This window comes from Etheostoma spectabile, unplaced genomic scaffold, assembly GCF_008692095.1.
Source record: "Etheostoma spectabile isolate EspeVRDwgs_2016 unplaced genomic scaffold, UIUC_Espe_1.0 scaffold00002194, whole genome shotgun sequence".
Classification (NCBI taxonomy): domain Eukaryota; kingdom Metazoa; phylum Chordata; class Actinopteri; order Perciformes; family Percidae; genus Etheostoma; species Etheostoma spectabile.
The window spans coordinates 88,893-112,675 of record NW_022602866.1 but is presented as its reverse complement, the minus strand read 5'-3'; the positions used below and the strand labels follow the sequence as shown (position 1 = coordinate 112,675).

Below are 23,783 nucleotides of genomic sequence, written 5' to 3'. Positions count from 1 at the left end.
ACGGGACATTAAAACAATCTAGCCGGACACCGACAGATTATCCACTCTCTGCACTATTCTTACTTTTGTTCGGGCTACTAGCGGCTTCATGTTGTTTCCAATATTGCACACTGTTACTTTAAAAAAACATGACAATATATATAACAAAAGTTTTTATTTTAGCTTTTCAAGTAGAGCATCAAACCGTCCCAAACTTCCCGGTCTCTTCCTCTGCCCCGGGACAGTGTCCCCCCGGCTCTGCCGTCCAGATACATCCCAGTCGTTGTCATAAGCCTCTCCGTGACTCTCATAAAGATTATACGAAGTCCAGTAGATCAGAACCAGAGATCTCACCGGACGGTCTGCGGCGGCGATTTTGCAAAGCGTGAATGCTCTGGAACATCAACCGTGTACATTATTGTGTAATCAGGTTGCTAAAGTTCATGTACTTATATAGCGTAGAGTAAATACTGACTGCGACGCTGAAACATGCAAATGTTAGCTAACGTTACCAGGAAACTTAACTACCCTTTTGTGTCTCGGACAAAACGTCATGTCAACGTCTGAACTCGTAGAATTCCCAAAACTCCCGTTTTTTTAGCGGTGATTTTTGTTGCTTCTCAGCTTCTTTTAAACAAAACATTTCTTCTTGCTGCGGCAAGTAGCGACTGTGCTGTTGTGAGTGAGCTGAAATTACGTATCACGCGTTGCTCTATGGTGACCAGCCACACTGAGGCTTTACTCAATCTGCAATGGAAAACGGACGTAGAATGGGCCGAGCCGAGGCGGGCAGAGCCGAGGCGAGCCGTTACAGCAGGGGAAAAACGCCATAAGAGTATAGAAGCGGAACCAGAGGGAGAGTGTTTTATTGTACCCACTAGCAGTAAAGTTTATTTGTCTGTAGCCATAAAATTGCATTAGGTTATCAACGTTTTGAGCAAAAAGAAAACCACAGCTCAAGTCCCTGGTAAGGGCACAGCTTGATTGTGTGAATGTATGAAGTGCTCGCTATCGTCATCTGTCATGCAGGTTTACTGGATGTTCACAGTCTGCTAGTGGCCATGATGAGTTGGGACTTTGAATTTTAAACCGTTTTGGCAATTTAGCCAATTTTTCAACCAGTTTGTGCAATAACATTGTGTGTCTCAGGCAATGTGCAAATCGTGGTATACCCTCCTGCTGTCCAGAAGACCGTGATCATGGCAACAGCTTTGTTGGTCTTCATTACTTGCACATTTAATTTGTAGTTCAGGAGATTGTTTTTCCCACAGTCCTCTGTTTAGAAGCCTGGGTAGCTCAGTCGGTTAGAGCGTCAGATTTTTAATCTGAGGGTCAGGGTTTAAGTCCCTGTTCAGGCATAGAGTTGCACATTCTGCTAGATGAGTTGTCCATTTGACATGCCTGTATGGACATGGACCAATTCAGACACTACCATATCATGTGTTCCATGCACAAGTTTTTAAAAAGAATTGTGACGTTTTTCAAGCAGATTTGCATCATAACAATGTTGCTGGTAAGTCAAATGAACAATGGGCAACTACATCCATCTGCTAGCACCCAAATCTCTGTACTCATCTCCCTGCTGGATAGTATGTCCAAGGACATACCACATATGTTCTATAAACCTTTTCATTGGTTGCTACCACCTTAAATAATTCCTTTCATTGTATCAATCTCAGAAATAACCAAGAATGACAAATTCCAGTCATGTGCTAGTGCCAGTATTCAACCACCCTGTCACTGTATTTTCAGCATCAGTTGTGTTTTTTTTGTTTTTAAAAAAAACTGCCCCGTGTGAGGGTTGAACTCACAACCTACATATTATGAGACTGACACATGCCTCCTGCACCAACGAGGCTATGGAAGGCTTGGCTATAGTTCACAAAATTTCAGAAAAACTAACAATTTGGTCGTCAATCTTAATAAAAACTATGTATGTGGAAACCTATGTACTCACACAAAGGTTAAAAGGACCCTAGATGCTTTGTCATGACCCATGAAAAGGGGAGACAAAAGACTGTGTGCAAAGGTTGTATACATGTGTGCAAGGTGTATGCATGGATGAGTGTGAGGTATGGTGTCAGCGATTTATGCTGGACAGTGTAAAACTGACAAAGATGAGGGGAGAGGTGCTGGACTGAGAGGACCTCTAGGGCAATCACAGATGCACAACCATAATAAAACACTACTGAGTGAATGCGTTCAGAAAATGAAGAACATTGTTCAGAAAGCTTAATGAATTTTCATTTGACCATAACTATTAACCACCTGAACCTGGTAAAAGGTATGAGGTACTCATGCATAGATAGCTAGTGATTTACTACTGTAGATGGTGGTCGGCGTGCCAATGAGGCTTGAAAATTTGCAGTTGGTGATTCAGAGGAGATGTAACAGTTTAAAGTGTAAAGTAACTTAATTTTCTAAATTGTCCACCTACAGTGCCAACGAGAGCTCTTCTCTAATATTACCGGGTACGCAACAGCTATTCAACTTTAGAAGGTATTGTTGATTTCAGAAACAACAATAGACAGCACCATCTTATCACAATGCCCATGTATGGTTTCTTCAAAGTTTGCAAAAACATTCACATGAACTCGCAAATCAATTGATGACATTTTGGAGGTCAAAGGTTCAATGTCAAGGTGACTGTGTCCTCATGTCTGTCCATCCAATTCTTGTGAATGCAATATCCCTGAACGCCTAGAGGGAAGCACTTCAAAATCTAGAGGTCAAGGTTACTGTTTCATTATGTCTCCAGAACTGTATATGTATTCTCCTGAACTGTTGAGTTTGGGTGACGTAAAGCCCCAGTGGCCTAATGGATAAAGGCACGGCTCCTAAGCCAGGGATTGTGGGTTCAAGTCCCATCTGGGGTGGTTTTCAGCAGAGTGGTGCAGCTGAAGTGGCTGGGCCCACAACCTAGAGGTTGATAGTAGAATCATCCTCTGTTAGCTCTGTTTTGCTGGTGACACAATGGTAGACACTCTGAAAGGGAGATGAATCAAGAGATTATGATTTCCATGGTGAAGAATCATGTTATAACTGCTGGAAAAGTTGTTGACAGCCATGAAAAGTAGCAAATCACGTTCTGGCAGTTTTCTGTCCATTTTAAAAAATTGACATCCATACCCTGTCAGGACCCTGTAGTAATGCTGTCTTCCAGTGATGTGATTGGTAAGTGGTTGGGCTGTATACAGGTTTTAATCAATCCATCGGTTGCATGGACGGGACATCAATACCCTGGTTCTACCGCTGATCGCTGTCTGTCTTTGTCGTTCAACAACTATTTGGGCTCACACCTAAACGCACCCGAAGCATCTCAGCCGAAAATCACACTGCACCTCAAAGTGCTCTCAAGCACTCCCAGCTGTGCTTTTGCAGAAGAGTGCCTTGTTTCTTTAGCTTAGAAAAAGCTTTAGCTTGACAAGGTAAACAAATTGATCCATAGTGATACTATTAGTGTGTCCACTTCAGTTATGTATTGAAGCACATCCTTAGAGCTAATGGCCTCATTTATTAACCTAATGTAGAAATCTCTTACGACAGGCTTCACGTGAGATTCATGAAACGTTGTATCACACCAATCAGAGCGTAAGAATGATCGTACATTGATAAATGCAGCAGCTGGAAACGATCATAATTAAAATTATCACACCCAATTATATTCTCGGTTTTGAGGCATCGCCGCTACTATTTACGACATGACCAGACGTAATCCGGCTAAGAAGAGGCATTTTTCAGAGGTGGAGATTGCAAAACTGATCTCAGGTGCTCTGGTGCAGCCAGCTACCACCAGGACCAGGAGCAGCCGGCTACCACCAGGCCCAGGAGAATTGCCACCTAAGAAAAATGCAATCTACCCAATGAGGTTGAGGAGATAAAGAATCTCGGACTCTTGTTGGCGGAAAAAATCATAGATCTGATGAGTAAAATACAAACGCTAAACGGGCAAAACGTGGAGAAGATTACTTTTCTGAAACTTGAGTTGCTGACCTCGAGCAATGCAATGTGATTATCAGCGGCCTGAGAACCAAACAACGGAACCATGCCAGGAGGTGGCCGCAGACGCTGGATACACCACTGCTAGGCTGAGGGAAGCTCTCGAGGAGGAGAAGGAGACGCTGGAACAACAGGTGATTTGCTTTTTGGACAGCAAAGGCATTTATGTTGATAGCAGGGACATTGAGGATGTCATACTCTTCGAGCAAAAACAACCGGCCACTCCATTGGTAATAATGGTCACCAACAGAAAGAAAAAGTCCGCACTTCTCAGACAAGGAAGGAAATTAAAAGGCATCCAAGTTTACATCAACAAACACCTCACCAAGAAAAATGCTGATATTGCCAAGAAAGCACTCATACTCAGAAAACAAAACAAGATCCAGGCAACATGGGCAAGAAATTGTAAAATATACATCAAACTTCAGGGTTGACGCCTGAGGCAGCAAAAGAGATTGAAGTGATTCTCATCAGGGACATCACGAGTGGATAAGTTTGAAGAAGGAATGAATCAAGAGCAACATAGGACTACATAAGGTAACTGCATACAACTGAATTGGACGTATCAACACACATGATCATGGCAAACTGGACAGAAACTTCTCTGTTACATATAATCAACTGAACTTTCAAACTTTCAAATACACAGAACATAAACCACAAGACATTGAAAACAACATTGACCAAGATAATAATTTCTACAGTGGTTCTCACTGCCAGTGTGAATATTACACAGTTAAACCTGTAAGCTTACTGTAAACTAGATGTGGAAAGTTGAAAGGTTGATCTTTTTACCTGTGGTGTGGCTTTAAAACCAGGTTCCACCGAGATTTGAACTCAGATCGCTGGATCAAGTCCAGAGTGCTAACCATTACACCATGGAACCTTTAAAAGTGTTGCAAGGGTTTGTTAACAAAATGGACTAGTCCATACAACAATATATACATACTCTAAACAGAACAATACAGAGGCGTCAGAGATGGCAAAAGTACTCACTGCCCGTGCTCAAGTAGAAGAAGAGATAATTGTGTTAACAAATACTCTGGTAAAAGTAGAAGTACTGATTTAACTTCTTTACTCAAGTAAAAGTACCAAAGTACAGGCTTAGCAATATAATTAAAATATAAAAGTAAAAGTAGCCTTATGAATGACAAAGTACTGGGCCAGACAGATGTTACTAGAGAGCACACTGAGAAACTACAGTGGACATGGAGAAAAGACTCTTATTCTTTATTCTTTATATGCCATTGTCTACATTTTAAATGGCGGTCTGCCATAGGCCTAAAACATATATAAACATATAGCCTATTTATATTGACAGAGACTGGGACTCCAGGTTAATAAGATTCTGACCGAGTAGCAAGATATGAATTCAAGTGTGATTTTGTGAGAAGTCTGTGTATGTGCCAATTTAATTAGATTAATTTGTAATGGTAACTCCAGGGAAATTATTTGAAATTTAGTGAGGACTAGATTAGACTGGATTTAAAGCTAATTCTGGTTTCAACTTCGGCCCAGGTGGGTCTGTAAAACACAGATGGAGACAACTCTCTGTTACTGCTTTATTACAATCAATCATCAGTATAAACATGGGGGGGCAGCTCTGCTATGAATGTGTGTGTGGGTAATAAAAGAAATAAACAACATTGTAAAGGCTACCATACACAATGTATAGGAATCTTACAGTGAGGAAAATAAGTATTTGAACACCCTGCTATTTTGCAAGTGCAGCTTAGGCATTATATGGTGTGTTGAGGTGCTACATGAAAATTTCTGCAAACAGTCATAGCTCAGCATATCATGTTGTTGTGGCGAGTGGTTAAGGCGATGGACTAGAAATCCATGTTCGAATCCTGCCGACAACGAGCAGGTGTTTTTAAGAGTGGTACCAACCATGACACATCAGAGTATACCAAACGCAGATGTGCCTTCATAATCAATAGTGTCTTATCTCTAGTACTGGAAGCAACCAGTCCACCAATGTATTTCTTATCAATCTGTCTTACAAGATTTGCAGTGAACGTTGTATTGTCCAGCAGAAAGGCAACAGGTGTGTTACTTTTCTATGATTTATACCATAGCATTGCAAGCATTTTGCCAGGTTTGATTCAAGCCACCGGCATTTTTCAATTTCCTTGCGGGAGTCATCCCAAAAGGATTAATAAGATAATCTAAGTCTATCTCAGAAAAAAGTCAAAAGAATTCAAAATCTTCAGGGGATGTAGCTCAGTGGTAGAGCTCATGCTTTACATGTATGAGGACCTGGCATCTCCAGCAGGTATTATGGCAGAGTCTTTAAAAGAGCTGCAACAGATATTACCTCCTGTGGTAAATGACTGGTAGACAGCACAACAAGCACTTTGAACGTACATATTTCACAGTTTCCATTTACAGTATTTATTACCTGTAGTGTAGTATATTTACTGTATTACACTCAGTTTTATGGGTGTTATAGCAGGAATAAAGTGTATGAGCACTGCTTTATTTATGGAGAAATAATCTCAACATGACATTAAGTTTGCTCTTCAGCAGGTGGAGAGACGTTTTACTTCAGACACTTGCAACATCAGAGGCTTTGTTAAACATCAACAGACTGGAAATATAACTGTGCACAGGAATTAGCAGAGGATGGTTTTGATCCATCGACCTCTGGGTTATGGGCCCAGCACGCTTCCGCTGAGCCACTTGCTCTGCTGATAACAATCAGGGGGGAAAATATGTGATGACATTTGTGGGGAGATTTGGGAACCTGTGGCACCAAGGTTCCAACAGCTTACGGGTTGTAAAGTTACACATTGGGGAGACCTTGCAACTATCTTTTATTTGAGCTCCCTGATTACTCACCACATTGATTATTCACATGTAACACTTGTGATTGGCTGGTGTGTTAAAAAAAAAGGGCATTGTGAGCACATATAAACATCATTAAGGAGTCTACCAAGTTGCCTCTTATCATTTTAGTTTGGACACCCAGTGAGGCTCAATGTAAAGAGAGGAGCCTGGTCGGGCTAGAAATCTCCTCTGCTGGATCGGGCTGTACTGCACCGCCTAATATACACCCTTGACATATGGATAGTCCTAATATTAATATACAGGCTTAATTGCAATCTCGTCACCCTACATGTAGGTGTACCTATATTTAAATGAACACACGGTAGCAAAGCTTATGCAGTGTTTTTTAATTTTACCTGTGTTTTTTCTGTGAGGGACAACTCTGTCCGGCGTATTTATGTAGCATGGAAGCTAGCGTTAGCTAACTAGCAGCCAGCCTGCTTTCAAACAAATACTTTTAATGATCTCAACACTTTTTAACAGTCAAACTGAAACACTGGCGGTGAGCTCCAGGTCCTGCAGCTGCAGACGGACATGGATAGCTTCAGACCCGCTCACCACTAGTGTTGGTGGAATAGCAAGCTAGCGTTAGCAAAGTAACCCCGCTTATAATAAATACATTTTAATTATCCTAACACTTTAAACAGTCAAACTGAAACACTGGCGTGAGCTCCAGGTCTTGCAGCCACGGACGGACCGCCATCAATGGGTATAATGCGTGCCTTTAAATTACATTTTTATTTTTTTTAAGCGGGCTGGTTGGTTAGTTGCTAACGCTAGCTTGCTATTCCCCAACACTGGCGGTGGGCTCATGGGGGGTTGTGCCGCTGCTATCGGGTCTGGAGCTTTCCATGTCTCGCTGGAGATCAGATCCCGTTGAGGTCGGCAGCGGAGATTTCTAGCGGTTTCCCGCTGGCCGAGCCCCACTGACGGCGGACCGTCTGCGTCTGCAGCACTGGAGCTCCAGTGTTCAGTTTAACTATTAAAAAGTGTGAGATAATTAAAAGGTATTTACAGTATTTAGAAGCAGGCTGGATGCTAGTAAGCTTATGCTAGCTTTCATGCTACATAACTAAGCCGGACAGAGTTGTCCCTCATCTGAGGATAAAAACCCTGCTGCCCCCTCCCCCCCATCCTGTTGGCGCAGAGCTCCACAGACTAAGTCCACAGGTACAACTTAGTTTTGCACCAAATGTATCGCAAGAAGTGTTGCAAAAGTCGAGGGTGCAGACTCGCTGCTGTGGAAAAGTGACTGAAGTGAAAAAAAAAAATGAAAGAAAGTATAAGTACAGAATATTTTCTACAAGCTCTCAAATTATATTCTCTAAGCGCTCACATCACATCTACGCGCTCTCACATTTGCACATATTTACCTTCATATTCTTTGTTGAACTTTTTTGCTTTACAAACACCAAAGCAAGTAAGCGCTGTGACTAACATACTCTTCTGAAGTGATTTAGAGAGGGACATCAGGTAGAAATACGCTGGTTGACTAGCATGACACCATTGTATTCATATATAATCAATCCAGGTTAACGTGAATGACAGTGACTGCATGTTGCTTCCTCTAAATGTCAGGTTGTGGTCGACTAGCGAGGCCAGCTCGTCAGTTTGATAAACTGACCAGACCTGCATGCCTCTTGTTTCTTTGGGCTAGTTGTATTAGCTTTAGCTGGCTGGTAGCAGCTTTCTGCTTGTTTCTTTAAGCTAACTATATTAGCTTTAGACCGGCTGGTAGCAGCTTTCTGTTTGTTTCTTTAAGCTAACTATTTTAGCTTTAGCCTGGCTGGTAGCGCCTTTCTGCTTGTTTCTTTAAGCTAACTATTTTAGCTTTAGCCTGGCTGGTAGCGCCTTTCTGCTCGTTTCTTTAAGCTAACTATTTTAGCTTTAGCCTGGCTGGTAGCAGCTTTCTGCTTGTTTTTTAAGCTAACTATATTAGCTTTAGCCTGACTGGTTGCAGCTTTGTGCGGTGGGAAATGGCCGGGAGACGTTGTGATTATGTTGCATTAATCAGGGGGTTTAGTTTGAATTTGAGGAGAACATAAAACCCCAACTACTGTAGCGTCACTCACTACCCATCAAATACTATGACATCACTGTGTCAGAGGCAGCTGTTGCCAACGGTAGGCTACTTTTCTACACACGGAGAGCCTCACTTCCCATACCAAACCCCGTCGGACTAACGTCACATCCACACGTTGCCCACATGGCTACCTGTCTTAAAGGGGAACGGTCGGATGGTAATAATAATGTAAAGGAGAAACGGTGAAAGGTTACTTTCTATCAAGCAGCAAAAAAGTATTAACGTCAACATCGTAACATCCTGCAATGTGACTTTCGCGCATGCGCACATCGCGATGTCAATGCTAAAACACATATTGTTCAGCCCTAACTGACGATATACTTCAGTAAGCTACTTTGCCAATTTTATCTTGGGTAATGCCACATGTAAGTATATCTTAGTTTATTTAGAATCCCACATAGGTTATACTACGTACACTGTTTAACAATACATTACGTGTTTCTTTATTTCATCTTACATTTTGCTAGCCTGTTGTGTAGTTATATTGTTTTTACAATTATCTGTGTTTAATATCTGTGACTCATTACTATCTAAGTAACTGGTCATTGTGTTTTCTCCCAGTTTCACCCTTTGTTACTCAAATAAACGTGTTACAATGATCCCAGTCGCCAGCGCTTGATGGTGGAAGGTGTTTAGCTGCTGGTCAGATTGCACAGCGTTACGTACGTGAAGGACAAGACATATTTCATGGTAAGTATTTCCAGGTAATCTCTGCACCTCTAATCTCTGCACCTCTGTTATTCTAATATTACCATGTAATAAAAGGTTGTTTGACAGTAACTACCAGAAGCATTTCCAGGTAATCACTACACCTCTGTCATTGTAATATTACTATGTAATTAAATCAAAACAGGCAGTTTTGCATTTTGCACCACTGCCTTCTAAATCTCTAACCAAGCGCCATTTCTTGCCTAAAACAATATAACCAACAATATGTTAAATTAAATTTTAAAGATGTGACTCCCTGATGGTCTAGTGGCTAGGATTCGGCGCTCTCACCGCCGTGGCCGGGGTTCAGTTCAATTATTTTCATTTTTTCAAGCAGTACCTAAACCCCTAACCAACATTTTTAACTGAAAACCAATGTATGTGAGTGTCAAGTAATGTTATTGTTGGATTCAGGTCCAAATTTTGACATTTTAGCGCAATGCAAAGGTGCATAACAGATTTTTTTTCTACATACCTGGAGTGATGCAGGAACAAGCAAGTCAAGCAGTCAAGGAACAGCAAGAGACTTGGTATTTAAGAATACAAACTGACTATGTGACAGATGTGTAATCTGTCATGGCCTTCCTTCTGAAGCTCTAGCCAGGCGCCATTCCTCGCCTAAAACAATATGAGTCATTCCAGTAAGAGAAAAGAAAACTCACATCTACTAAGATAAATTTCAAAGATGTGACTCCCTGATGGTCTAGTGGCTAGGATTCGGCGCTCTCACCGCCGCGGCCGGGTTCAATTCCCGTCAGGGAAGGGTCAGGTCTTGAGAGACTCAGGTGTGATGTTTGAAAGAATAAGTTCCTGGACTTGATTTTGATTTGTCAAATTCTTCCTCATTAGTTTAAATGAACTGAGAACATCAGTTAAATGACTTACAGTTCTCAAAGACACACACAATCTCAACTGGTTATCCTTTAGACAGCTAGTCTCTTTTTCTTTTCTCTCACTTTTTGTCTCTGTCTGGCCTTATGTATTTGCTTGTATTACATCAAGTGACCTGCATACCAATGACCGTAAAGATTAATATGTACAGTAGAGGCTGACATTTTTTCGGGAATCCCACGGGTCACGGGATTCCCGTGGGATTCCTGCAGGATGGGAGTCATATTTACTATTAATCACGGGATTTGGACGGTACAGGATAAATGGTTAACGGGAGCAGACGGGAGCGGGAAACAACAGATAGCAAAGACGACAAAATAATCTAAATGCAAAAAAAACGTAAATGCACCATTTTGTAGTTTCCTTTCAATACACCTACAATGTAACGCAATTAAAAAATAACTACACAGCCCAGCCGTCCCAGAAGCCATCAGTGCTTTTTGTCACGGCCGTAGTTCAAAGAGCAGTGATGGAGGGAGCTAACAGCCGCGGAGAAATCGATGTGGCAAAAAATGATTTACAGCGCCAAGTCAGAAGTAAGGACATGTCTATTAAGTTCACAGAACTGGTCTGAAAGTCTGAAATATTTAAGTTTATGAGAGTAGAATGTGACGGTGATAGGACGATGTACGCTGCTTGTAAGACATGCTTAGTCTGAGTCCAGTACGCAAGTGATTCAGGGACGAGCGGTCTGAAGAGGCACACCTGCAAGGCAAATTCGGGAAAGAATCAGCCAAGCATCGCTTCGTTCATCAAGCGAAAATTGCCGTCAGGTGTCAAGTCTCGTCTGACCGACAAAATTGCTTGCATGTAAATGGGAGCGGTACAGGAGCGTGAGTCAGTTTAAACAGGAGCGGGATGGGAGTGGGACTCAATTTACCAGGAGCGGGATGGGATGGGATTAGTTTTTAAACTTTGGTCTGGGAGTGGGACGGGACAAGATTTCTTTCTATGGGAGTGGGACGGGACAGGAGTGAAAATCCACTCCCGTGTCATCCTCTAATGTACAGTACATGGTTTTCAGAACTGTACCTTCAGATAAAGGTAAGGCTACTTGGGTTATCTATGGGCTGCTCTATATTCACCTGCAGAATGATAAATCCTAGAGTTGGCTCTCTCCAGATTATTTAAGCAACAAACGTCCCTGGGTGGACTTGAACCACCATCCTTTTGGTTAACAGCCGACTGCGCTGACCTATTACGCCACAGAGACTGCATATAGCTGATGTTTTTTTATTTCTGATTCTGATGTAGAGATGGACAAACGACTCAAAAGCATAATACTTCTTGCCGTGACATAACAACAAACAGTAAAAAAAAGAGGTCGGCGAGATAGAGTTCAAGACCCTTTTTTCAGGACACCCAAACTTTGTCGCTCAATATGACAGGAATTCTATGCATCCAGGGCCAAATGTTTTACCATTTCATCCACTACGGGCCCCTAAGGAACTTTACATGTGTTGACAATAAAGATGCTCACAAAACGCTGCACTTGGAATTGCGTTTCTCATGCACATTCATGTCCTCTTAAATACAAAGAACTGCTAAATTCTTTATTCCCAATATCAACTCTTAGACATTAGTTCCAAATGATAACACTAGTTGTCAGAAGTGGGATTTGAACCCACGCCTCCAGTGGAGACTGCGACCTGAACGCAGCGCCTTGGACCGCTCGGCCATCCTGACTGATCCAACACATCTTCAGTAGGACCTGTCTCAAAAATTATTATATAGTAAATTAAACATGTCATGATATCATGACATGTCTGACGGGGCGCTACCTATACCATCCAAAGACTGAGACTGCAGCAATATGTTCAATGCCCGTATATGTTTAATGTATTCATATTTCGTTAATTTCACAATGTTTATTCTTCTCATCGGGTAGGATTGCATTTTTCTTAGGCGGCATATTCCCTGGGCCTGGTGGTATCTGGCTGCACCAGAGCACCTGGGATGTCAGGCTTTAAATCCCCACCTCTGAAAAGTGCCGCTTCTTAGCCGGATTACGTCTGGCCATGTCATAAATAATAGAGGCGAGGCCTCAAAATGAAAATGAAAAAAATGAAAAATGAGTAGCACAATGGTGCAATCTGTGTACAGATGACTCTGTGACTGAATCTAGTTTAAAATCTCTATTTTGTAGCATTTGTAACATTTGCAGTAAAATAAAAATGCATTTTCCCACAAATATGCAAAATAAATGCATTTCATCAGTTTCCGTAGTGTAGTGGTTATCACGTTCGCCTAACACGCAAAAGGTCCCCTGTTCGAAACAGGGCAGAAACACATTTCTTTGTTTGTATTGACTTCGCATAATCAAACTCTGCGAAGTTAAACTCTCCATGACATTCACGGAAAAATCTCCCTGACGTGAAATCGTGGCCAGGCCTGCCGAAGTTTCCCCAGTGCAGTAGTCATCACATTCAGAGATTCAGGAGTATCCTGTCGAAAATTGATGCAGAAAAACTAGTCCACGCATTTGTTACTTCTAAGCTGGATTACTCCAGTTCTTAATTATCAGGCTGCTTGAAAGAGTCCATAAAGATTCTTCAGCTGGTTCAGAATGCTGCAGCACGTGTTCTGATAGGAACCAGGAAAAGAGATCACATCTCTCCTGGTTTGGCTTCTCTGCATTGGCTTCCTGTAAAATCCAGAATAGAATTTAAAATCCTTCTTCTCACCTACAAAGCTCTTCATGTTCAAGCACCATCTTATCTTAATGAAAAGAAAGTTGATGTGTATATGCATTTATCAAAACAAAAGTTGATGTCATAATGAATTGTGATGATGACATAATGAATGTGTCTATGCATTATTCAAAAGAAATTGATGTGTATATGCTTTAATCTAAAAGAAAGTTAATGTGTATATGCATTTATTAAAAAGAAAGTTGATGTGTATATGCATTCATATCAAGTAAGTTGATGTGTATATGGATAATATCAATGAAAGTTGATGTGTATATGCATTAAAAAAAGAAATGTGATGTGTATATGCATTTATTAAAAAGAAAGTTGATCTGTATTTGTATTAATCAAAATTAAGTTGATGAGTATATGCTTTTATTAAAAAGAAAGTTGATGTCATAATGAATAGTGATGATGACATAATGAATGGTGATGATACAATAAAAGAAAGTTGATGTTTATATGCATTTAGGAAAAAGAAAGTTGATTTGAATATGCATAAATCTAAAAGAAAGTTGATGTCATAATGAATTTTGATGAAGACAAAAGGAATGGTGATGATATAATAAAAAGAAAGTTGATGTTTATATTAGGGGTGATCCGAGTATCCGGCTGAAACGAGTATCCGGTACGGATAAAGCACTTTTGCCGAGTACAAGTATTATCCGAGTAATATGAGTCCCGCCACATAGTTGCCCGCCACATATCACACAACTGTTGGGTGGGGCCTTAAGTATTTGCTTGTATTACATCAAGTTTTCCAATAACATTAACAAGCATAACGTTGATTACGGTCCCTGTGTTTGTCATGATGTGGAAAGTTGATAATAGCAGGTAGTGTGGCCGAGTGGTCTAAGGCGCTGGATTAAGGCTCCAGTCTCTCTGGAGGCGTGGGTTCAAATCCCAGCACTGCTATTTGCATATATTACATAGCTGGAAGGCAACCAATGTGTCGTCTTACAGCTGTGGCATTTGGCCTTCACTTGGTGATGTAACTAGAATCATCCATCAATAACTTTGCTGAGATTGTTCCTTGTTAACCTGAGGTTCAAACCTCACTAAAGGTGAAACCTTCATTTCCAACACTTTGGACTAGAAAATCAACAAATAATTGTGATAATTAATCGTGATCTCCATATTGATCAAAGTAATTGTCGTTATCATTTTGGCCATAATCATGCAGCTCAAAGAGATTTTATCAAACCAGGTTGGGCAAGTAACGTTTCTGCTGACTTCTTGTAAAAAAAGAAAGTACCACAACCCAAAAACAGTTACTGCGATGGCTGGGAATCGAACCCAGGTCAACTGCTTGGAAGGCAGCTATGCTCACCACTATACCACCATCACTGGACAATGTAATGTTCACTTCAAATCTTGTAATACATTTGGGCATTGAGACTGGTTCAAATCTGGCTCGAAGGAGCAGTCTTTTCCAGAGTTTCCCTTCAGGGATCAATAAAGAATTTCTGATTCTGATGTAGAGATGGACAGACAACCCAAAAGTATAATACTTCTTGCCGAGACATAACAAGAAACAAAAAAACTGACTATTGTAAGTAATGAATGGCTTCATGAATAGACAACCATCATCTCAATGTATGCCCACAGCAGTCTATGAGTGGTCAATTAGAGTCCAATAACTTTCTTTGGGGCAACTCCTTTTTCCTCCAGATAGAGCTCATTCAGCCATAGAAAGTACCAGTTAGTGCTGAATATCTATTCCAAAACTCCCATTCTTTTATTTATTTAGCTAGTGGTGGACAACTGGTGACATGTACTTGCTCTGCATGTGTTAGTGTCTGATGATGAACTCACAACCAAGACAACCCCAAAGAGAAGCACTTATGAACACAATGATCATCAGTGTCTTTATTTGAGGTGATCTGAATGTGACTACAATGACATCTTAAGTTACAGGCTTAACCAATAGAAACGTTTATGAACATTAGTGCAAACAGGTGTAGAGCTACTTGTCATCTTGTTGTGGCTGAGTGGTTAAGGCGATGGACTAGAAATCCATTGGGGTCTGCCTGTGCAGGTTCAAATCCTGCCGACAACGAGCGCTGTTTTTTAAGAGTGGAGAGTCACAGTATACCAAATTGCAGATGTGCCTTCATAAACAATATTGTCTCATCTCATAGGTACTGGAAGCAACCAGTCTCCACCAATGTATTTCTTATCAATCTGTCTTACAAGATTTGCAGTGAACGTTGTATTGTCCAGCAGAAAGGCAACAGGTGTGTTACTTTTCGACTATGATTTATACCATAGCATTGCAAGCATTTTGCCCAGGTTTGATTTCAAGCCACCGCATATTTCAATTTCCTTGCGGGAGTCATCCCAAAAGGATTAATAAAGATAAGTCTAAGTCTATCTCAGAAAAAAGTCAAAAGAATTTCAAAATCTTCAGGGGATGTAGCTCAGTGGTAGAGCTCATGCTTTACATGTATGAGGACCTGGCATCTCCAGCAGGTATTATGGTAGAGTCTTTAAAAGAGCTGCAACAGATATTACCTCCTGTGGTAATCTGACTGGTAGACAGCACAACAAGCACTTTGAACGTACATGTTTTACGGTTTCTATTTACAGTATTAATTACTTGTAGTGTAGTATATTTACTGTATTACACTCCAGTTTTACGTGTGTTACAGCGGGAATAAAAGGTATGAGCACTGTAGTTTCCTTTTTTATGGGTGAAATAATCTCAACATGCCATTAAGTTTACTCTTCAGCAGGTGGAGTCATTTCACTTCAGACACTTGCAACATCAGTTGCTGTGTTAAACATCAACAGACTGGATAATTACTTACTGAAGATACAAAGCACAGGAAATAGCAGAAGATGGTTTCGATCCATCAACCTCTGGGTTATGGGTCCAGCACGCTTCCGCTGCTAATATTAATATAAAGGCTTATATTGCAATCTCGTCACCCTACATGTAGGTGTACCTATGTTTAAATAAACACACTGTAGCAAAGTTTATGTAGTGTTTTTTTAATTTTACCTGTGTTTTTTTTTCTGTGAGGGACAGCTCTGTCAGGCTTATTTATGTAGCATGGAAGCTAGCATAGGCTAACTAGCAGCCAGCCTGCTTCTAAACAAATACTTTTTAATTATCTCAACACTTTTTAACAGTCAAACTGAAACACTGGCGGTGAGCTCCAGGTCCTGCAGCTGCAGACGGACATGGATAGCTTCAGACCCGCTCACCACTAGTGTTGGTGGATTAGCAAGCTAGCGTTAGCAAACTAACCCCGCTTATAAATAAATACATTTTAATTATCCTAACACTTTTAACAGTCAAACTCAAACAATGGGGTGAGCTCCGGGTCTTGCAGCCACGGACGGACCACCATCAATGGGTATAATGCGTGCCTTTTAAATTACTTTTTTTTTTGTTAGCGGGTTGGTTGGTTAGTTCGCTAACGCTAGCTTGCTATTCCACCAACACTGGCGGTGGGCTCCCGGGGGTTGCGCCGCTGCTACGGGTCTGGAGCTTTCCGTGTCCCGCTGGAGATCAGATCCCGTCGAGGTCGGCAGCGGAGCTTTATAGCGATGTTTCCCCGCTGGCCGAGCCCCACTGACGGGGGACAGTGAGTTTAACTGTTAAAAAGTGTTGAGCTAATTAAAAGGTATTTACATTATTTAGAAGCGGGCTGGATGCTAGTAAGCTTATGCTAGCTTTCATGCTACATAACTAAGCCAGACAGAGTTGTCCCTCATCTGGGGATAGACTTTAATGCTTTACAAACACCAAAGCAAGTAAACGCTGTGACTAACATTACTCTTCTGAAGTGATTTTAGAGAAGGACATCAGGTAGAAATACTCTGGTTGACTAGCATGACACCATTGTATTCATATAATAATCAATCCAGGCTCACGTGAATGACAGTGACTGCATGTTGCTTCCTCTAAATTTAAGGTTGTGGTTGACTAGCGGGGTCTGCTCGATAGTTTGACAAATTGATCAGACCTGCACGTCATGCGCACTAGAAACAGACCGTGTATCCAAGAACAGTTCAGTCAGTGGAAATGACGTTCGATCAGACACAGCCATCTATAGTAGATTAGTGTTACGTTTCCAGTGTCGCGGCTCCGAACCAAAACGTTAGTTGGGACAGACGGACCGCTTGTTTCTTTAGGATAACTATATTAGCTTTAGAACGGCTGGTAGCAGCTTTGTGCTTGGTTCTTTAGGCTAACTATATTAGCTTTAGCCTGGCTGGTAGCAGCTTTTTGCTGGTTTCTTTAAGCTAACTATATTAGCTTTAGACCGGCTGGTAGCAGCTTTCTGCTGGTTTCTTGAAGCAAACTATATTAGCTGTAGCCTGGCTAGTAGCAGCTTTCTGCTTGTTTTTTGGGGCTAACTGTATTAGCTTTTGCCTGTTTGGTAGCAACTTTCTGCTTTTTTCTTTGGGCTAACTGTATTAGCTTGAGCCTGGCTGGTAGCAACTTTCTGCTTGTTTCTTTGGGCTAACTATATTAGCTTGAGCTTGGCTGGTAGCAGCTTTCTGCTGGTTTCTTTAAGCTAACTATATTAGCTTTAGCTTGGCTGATAGCAGCTTTCTGCGGTGGGAAATGGCCGGGAGACGTTGTGATTATGTTGCATTAATCAGGGGATTTAGTTTGTATTTGTAGAGAACATAAAACACTGACTACTGTAGCGTCCCTGACTACCCATGAAAACTATGACATCACTGTATCAGCGGCAGCTGCTGCCTCCGGTACTTTTCTACACACAAAGAGCCTCACTTCCCATACCAATAAACCCCATCGGACTAACATCACATCCACACGTTGCCCACATGGCTACCTGTCTTAAAGGGGAATGGTCGGATGGTAATAATCATGTAAAGGAGAAACGGTGAAAGTTTACTTTTCTATCAAGCAGCAAAAAAGTATTAACGTCAACATCGTAACGTCCTGTGATGCGACCATCGCGCATGTGCACATCGCGATGTCAATGCTAAAACACAATATTGTTCAGCCCTGACGGTATACTTCAGTAAGCTAGTTTGCCAATTTTATCTTGGGTAATGCCACATGTAAGTATATCTTAGTTTATTTAGAATCCAACATAGGTTGTACTACGTACACTGTATAACAATACATTACGTGTTTCTTTATTTCATCTTACATTTTCGCTAGCCTACTGTATATACCACCGCATTACAATGTTGTGTAGTTATATTGTTTTTACAATTATCTTTGTTTAATATCTGTGACTCATTACTATCTAAGTCAGTGATTCCCAAAGTGGGGGTCGGGACCCCCAGGGGGGTCGCGAGCCAGAGAGGGGGGGTCGCGAGCTGATTTCCAGAAATAAAATAAAAATTTAAAAACGATTAGAAATAGCATAGAGTTAGCTATGATTTTAACACAAGATAAAACTAGTGGCTAAATTTAAAATAAAACCAAGCAACTAAATAAAAAGGGAACAGCTGTTTTGATTTTCTTTCTTTCTGAGTAGCGGTCTCCAACATTAACACTACAACTGCCGGGATTCCGGTCATTTTGACCGCAAGATTCTAAACTCTATAATCTGTCATGATAAATACCTAATTGCAATTTTAATGCAGGTATTGTGTTAGGATATCTTTAGAAAAACTAAATAACACCAAAATGTAAAATTTAACGTGTTTAATTATACACTTGAATTGCCCAGGTGCTTCAATAACTCATATCATGGCATAGTAAAACGTAATTATTCCATTCACATCTGAAAAATATGGTATGTAAACATGCAAATAACACCTAAAAGTATTTTCTTTGAACATTTATAACCTAACGTAACCTGTCACTGCCTCCGTGTTGGTGTCTGCTGTGGTGCGCATTGCTCCTCGGACCGCGCCCCCCCCCCCCGCTGCTCGGACCGCGCCCCGCTCCCTTTCCTCCTCTAAACTCGTGTCTCAGCTCCTCTGCCAGTTGCTGCCTGAACTTCCTCCAGACAATGTCCCTGCTGGTGCCCTCCTTGGAGAGGATGTGTGTGATTCCAGCCAGTTTGAGGATGTATAAAGTTGTATAAACACGTAGGCAGCCACCGGCCATCTAGCTCCGTGTCCCGCGCCTTCCACAGAGCGAGCGCCCGGCGCTGCCTTCTGGTAAAGAACGGAGTCCATCCACGCCGTACTCATGGTGGTAGCAGCGTTACCTACTCTGGCTTTACCTTCGGCCCATCGCTGATGCCCACAGTTGTTACTCCAGACCGATTAAAACCAACACCACGAAATACCGAATACTGTATGGCCGAAATAGGTAAAAGGGATTTTATTTTTTTGGGCCTAGTGTGTAATGTATATAAAAACTATTTTAAATTAAAATATAGAGCTTTTTAATTTGCTGTGCTCCAAACATACTGCACATCCACCTCATTAGGTGAGATTAAGTTCAAATTAAAGTAATGAGTAAATTACTGTAGAATAATGTCATGGCTGTTGTGTTATTTTGTGTCGTCAATATGCTCATGTTTGGATACGCCTGTAGTGCGTGTGCGGTTGCGCGCAATGTTTATAGGGGGGGGGGGGGGGGGGTCGCGAGTCACTTGCACCGTTACTTTGGGGGTCGCGGGCTGAAAGTTTTGGGAACCCCTGCCATAGAGGTGGCAGACTGCTGGTTACTCTTAAACACAGTCCACCATGGAACCTGTAAGGGAGAAGATCAGAAGCACACTGCCTTCACTGGAAGAGGAGCAAACAGAGACTCTTGTCACAAAGTTGACAGATATTGGAGTTAAAAATCTGGAAGACTGCACATTTTTAACAGCAGCTGACTTGGATGGGATTTTGTCGTTAATACAGTCCAGGCGGCTGATACATGCATTTTCCTCAGGTAGGTAATGGGCTTTTTTTTTTTTTTTTTTTTTTGGGATTAGACATTTAAACACACACACACACACACACACACACACACACACACACACCCATGACACATGACAGTACATTCAGCTCTTTGTAAGTGTCTCATTCTCTTTTTTTTGAAATTCATATTTTTTGATTGTTTCTGTTCCTCCCTAGCATCTCAGAGCACCTTTGTTGTGTCCGGTGCTTCAAATGATTCAAATTTGAACGAGCATCTGGTGGCAATGCCGACTGTGGCGCTAAACGAGCATCTGGTGGCGACGCCGACTGTGACACCAACTGTGACACCTCCACAGAAGTTTCAAATCCCATGGCAGAAGTTCCCAGTTACGTTGATGAATGCACTGCAGGAGAAGAAGAGACCACTACCAAAAGACAGAAGACACATGATCCGGATCATCATGGAAGACATGATGGCTACTGACACCAGACCAGGCAGAAGCAAGTTGAAGCAGGTTGCACAACAGCTGGTTGAGAGATATCCTGATTCCTTCTTGGACAAATGTGGCATAAATGTTGTGGGTCAAGGTTTTGCATCCCTTGTAATGCAAATGGAGAACAGGGTTGAGAATGTCAGAAGACAGTATGCTTTTAGCACATCCCATGATGAGAGGCCCAAGAAAAAATGCAGAGCTTCTGACCGTTATGGTTGTACTCAATGGCAACCTGAGTCACTGAATGACTTTAACAGCAATGAGGGTAAAAAGAAAATGCTACAAGATGCCTTTAAAGAAAACCTTCTCCCTCAGAGTGACATTAAAAGACTGATGTCTGAAACATATTATGCCCAGCGCATCACTCTGAATAGTGAGGAAAATATTATCAAAGTCATGGAAGAATGGCCTTACCTCTTCGACACCACCCATCTGCTCGACCACACAGAGAAACTAATGGGATTTCCTGTCCAAACCAAATTGCTGAACCAAATTCAGGAGAAGGGCGAGATCATCACTGAGTTTCTTGGTAGCAGGGAATCACAGGAGTTACTACAGACCCATTGAAGCTCCTCCAGGGTCTAGTGAAGTACCTCTCAGAGGAGCAAAAGGTGCTTTTAATAAATGAAGAAGTAAGTTCTGCTGCAAAACATCAATTCCTTAATTTAGTAAATTATGATTTAGCCCAACAAATATCCTCTCACTAATTTCCCCTATGCCTACTCTGTCTTCACCTCTCTCACAGGATGCCTTAGCAGAGCTGCCAAGCACCCCGTGCATCATAGTTATGGGTAAGGAAATGCATGTCTACTCTAAAAATATTGGGAGGTGTTGTGTATTTGTTTAATTGAAAGATGTACGTTGTTATTTATGTTTTACAGATGAAGGAAGATACAAGATGTCAGTGGATGAAGTCCCAGTTAACATAATCGGCTGTCCACTAGTTGCTGTGAGCTATATGTTCAGCCTGTATTATGTGCTGAATATAAAGTATCCAACGGGAGCAGCCCTGACTCTGGAGTTCATCCAGAGGTAAGTTTTCACCATCATTTTTGTCCGTTTTATAGTATTATTATTTTTGCATTTTCAATTTAGACATGTTTGTATGCCACAGGTGCCTGCTGGGGATAAACCCAGAACGGGGCACGAAAGCAGAAAAGCGGGGGAAACAGTACAACATCCCTCCAAAACTGCTTAGATTCCTGTCGGACCTTAATGACTTCAAGAATCCGTGGAAGATTTAAAGGTAATTGCACACACCTTTGTTCAGGGTAGCCGCGGGGTCTTAAAAGTAAATTTGATTATCTCAAATTAAGGCCTTGAACAAAGTCGTGGATCTAGCCAAACACCAAGCGGTAACATCTGCAAAGATTGGATCTGTGAGCGTATTAATCTGCTCGGTGTGCGTCCTATAACAAACAGAGTGAGCAGCTGCCGGACTCTAACATTTGTTGATCTGAGCAGGACTTCCCTGAGCAGACTGTTTAGAGACGATGTGACCGGCAGGTAACGTTAAAGGTTATCTGCTGCTGTAGCAGAGCTGCAAGTAACCGCTGATCTGAGCTGTGTGTTTCAGGGTTTAACACTGCTGCACAACTGTTGTTGGTGATCTACAAGAGGAATCTTCGCAGAATTTATTCTGACTTAAATAAAAGTTAGCACAGCTGTTCCGCATGGGCCATTGAGGCTCTGTGCCAAATTTGGCGTCAATTGGTTATTAGATGGCACTTTTAATTTTTATAATTTGCAAAATTGCTATATGAAAAATGTACTTTGTACCTCCTAGAGCGCAAGACCCATCTGCACCAACATCTGCGTCTAAACTTGGGGGGCCCAAGCGCCCGGATAGCTCAGTTGGTAGAGCGGGCGACCATATAAAGAGGTTTACTCTGACGTGGTGGACGCGGGTTTGACTCTGACCTGCGGCCTTTTGCTCCATGCCATTCCCCTCTCTCTCCCATTCATGTCTTCTGCTGTCCTGTCAAAATAAAGGCTGAAAATGCCCCAAAATAATCTTGGTGGACCCTCATTACAAAAACTTATTAAAAGAACTTTGATAGTCAAAAAAATGCATAGTAATAAGTCATTCTATTTTTGTTTTCCAGCAGAAGAAGCATCTCAAACAGAGAGAAAGGAGAGTGATGTGTGTCTGTGGACACCCATCTTTACGGAGGACAACCATGGTATTATTAACTTTTTTTAAATAAGGACCATTTTGCAAAAGTGAGGACATTTCAGCCGACTACACTTTATTTTCCCCGGCCTTTAAAGGCTATTTACAAGCTTCTTTCAAGTTTTCCGAGAGATCCTCAGAAAACGTGCAAACATCTGTTCCTGTGCATCTACGCTTTTTGTACTCTGAATACAGACTTTTGCTCTCTACTGCCCTCTACTGACATGGACTTATTTGCCCTGGAACAAGGAAAACTAGAGGAAGACATGTCACATGGTTTTAGAATGAAATGCATATTCATTGTCTGGTTTGTCTGTCACATTCTTGTTATTTAACTAATGTTAAATAAATTATAGTTATGTTGTAGAAAGGATGTTCATACCCTGTCTGAGATGTTCTTAAAATGTAAACCGCTACATTTTTAAATTCAAAATGGACTTACTATCATTGTAAAGCCTTTTAGTGAAAAATTACTTATGTTACAGCCAACGCTTTCTCACTCCGATGGCGTAAAATACGGAAGTTTGGCCAGTGGCTTTCCGCGTCTGATGCAACAAAAAAGGCGTCCTTTGGCGTGTGAGGAACGTACCGGGGAGAGGAGCATCTAGCGAGTAGTATGCAATGGGGAATTTGTCGTAGGGAGGTTGGTCGGGGGGGGGGTGGATGCGTCAAACACAGGACCTTCATTCAAGAGACCGGGGTTCAAGTCCCGTGTGTGTCCTAACCGTCCTGTTATTACCGGGTGTCACGGAACTTTAGCATATATGATATATATATATACTTTTAATGCCAGTAACAACTGACCAAACGTCCATATCTTATGAGATGAGAGTGAGAACGTGTTGGATGTTTTATTACTCTGTGTTCTGCTTTAATTCATCCTGTGTTCATCACACCCACCTTGTGTACAGTGTGACAAATTGTGTTAATGTTGTTTAAAGTTATTTAATTTTTTTATTTCTCTTTGGGTAATGCTTTAGTCCTTTTTGTATTTTTAAAGAATTTTGAAAGATGAGTTAAATAAAAATCTTTTTTTCATCACAGATTTAAGATGTTTTACCAAAATGTATTACCAAATTAAAGTGCACCATCAAGTAACAGAAAAGTTGCATTTGTATTTCTGTAAGTAATACCAA

At 41.4% G+C, this 23,783-nt stretch overlaps 1 long non-coding RNA gene and 5 other non-coding genes across 7 annotated transcripts; 3 read left to right on the top strand and 3 right to left on the bottom strand.

The window, feature by feature from the left end:
* Window positions 1-4,794: 4,794 nt before the first annotated feature.
* On the bottom strand, window positions 4,795-4,864 carry trnaq-uug (transfer RNA glutamine (anticodon UUG)). The gene has a single exon. It is a non-coding gene; the product is annotated as a tRNA-Gln (tRNA).
* Window positions 4,865-12,095: 7,231 nt separating this feature from the next.
* trnal-cag (transfer RNA leucine (anticodon CAG)) lies at window positions 12,096-12,178 on the bottom strand. Its single transcript has one exon. It is a non-coding gene; the product is annotated as a tRNA-Leu (tRNA).
* Window positions 12,179-12,708: 530 nt separating this feature from the next.
* On the top strand, window positions 12,709-12,781 carry trnav-aac (transfer RNA valine (anticodon AAC)). Its single transcript has one exon. It is a non-coding gene; the product is annotated as a tRNA-Val (tRNA).
* Window positions 12,782-14,015: 1,234 nt separating this feature from the next.
* Window positions 14,016-14,097, top strand: trnal-aag (transfer RNA leucine (anticodon AAG)). The gene has a single exon. It is a non-coding gene; the product is annotated as a tRNA-Leu (tRNA).
* A 360-nt stretch (window positions 14,098-14,457) lies between these two features.
* Window positions 14,458-14,529, bottom strand: trnag-ucc (transfer RNA glycine (anticodon UCC)). Its single transcript has one exon. It is a non-coding gene; the product is annotated as a tRNA-Gly (tRNA).
* Window positions 14,530-20,741: 6,212 nt separating this feature from the next.
* On the top strand, window positions 20,742-22,939 carry LOC116675722 (uncharacterized). 2 transcript variants are annotated; one of them, XR_004328516.1, is made up of 5 exons: window positions 20,742-21,106; window positions 21,220-21,265; window positions 21,356-21,506; window positions 21,589-21,720; window positions 22,580-22,939. It is a non-coding gene; the product is annotated as an uncharacterized LOC116675722 (long non-coding RNA). The 2 variants fall into 2 exon arrangements; XR_004328517.1 differs by lacking the exon at window positions 21,220-21,265 and having other exon boundaries at window positions 21,095-21,106.
* Window positions 22,940-23,783: the final 844 nt, after the last annotated feature.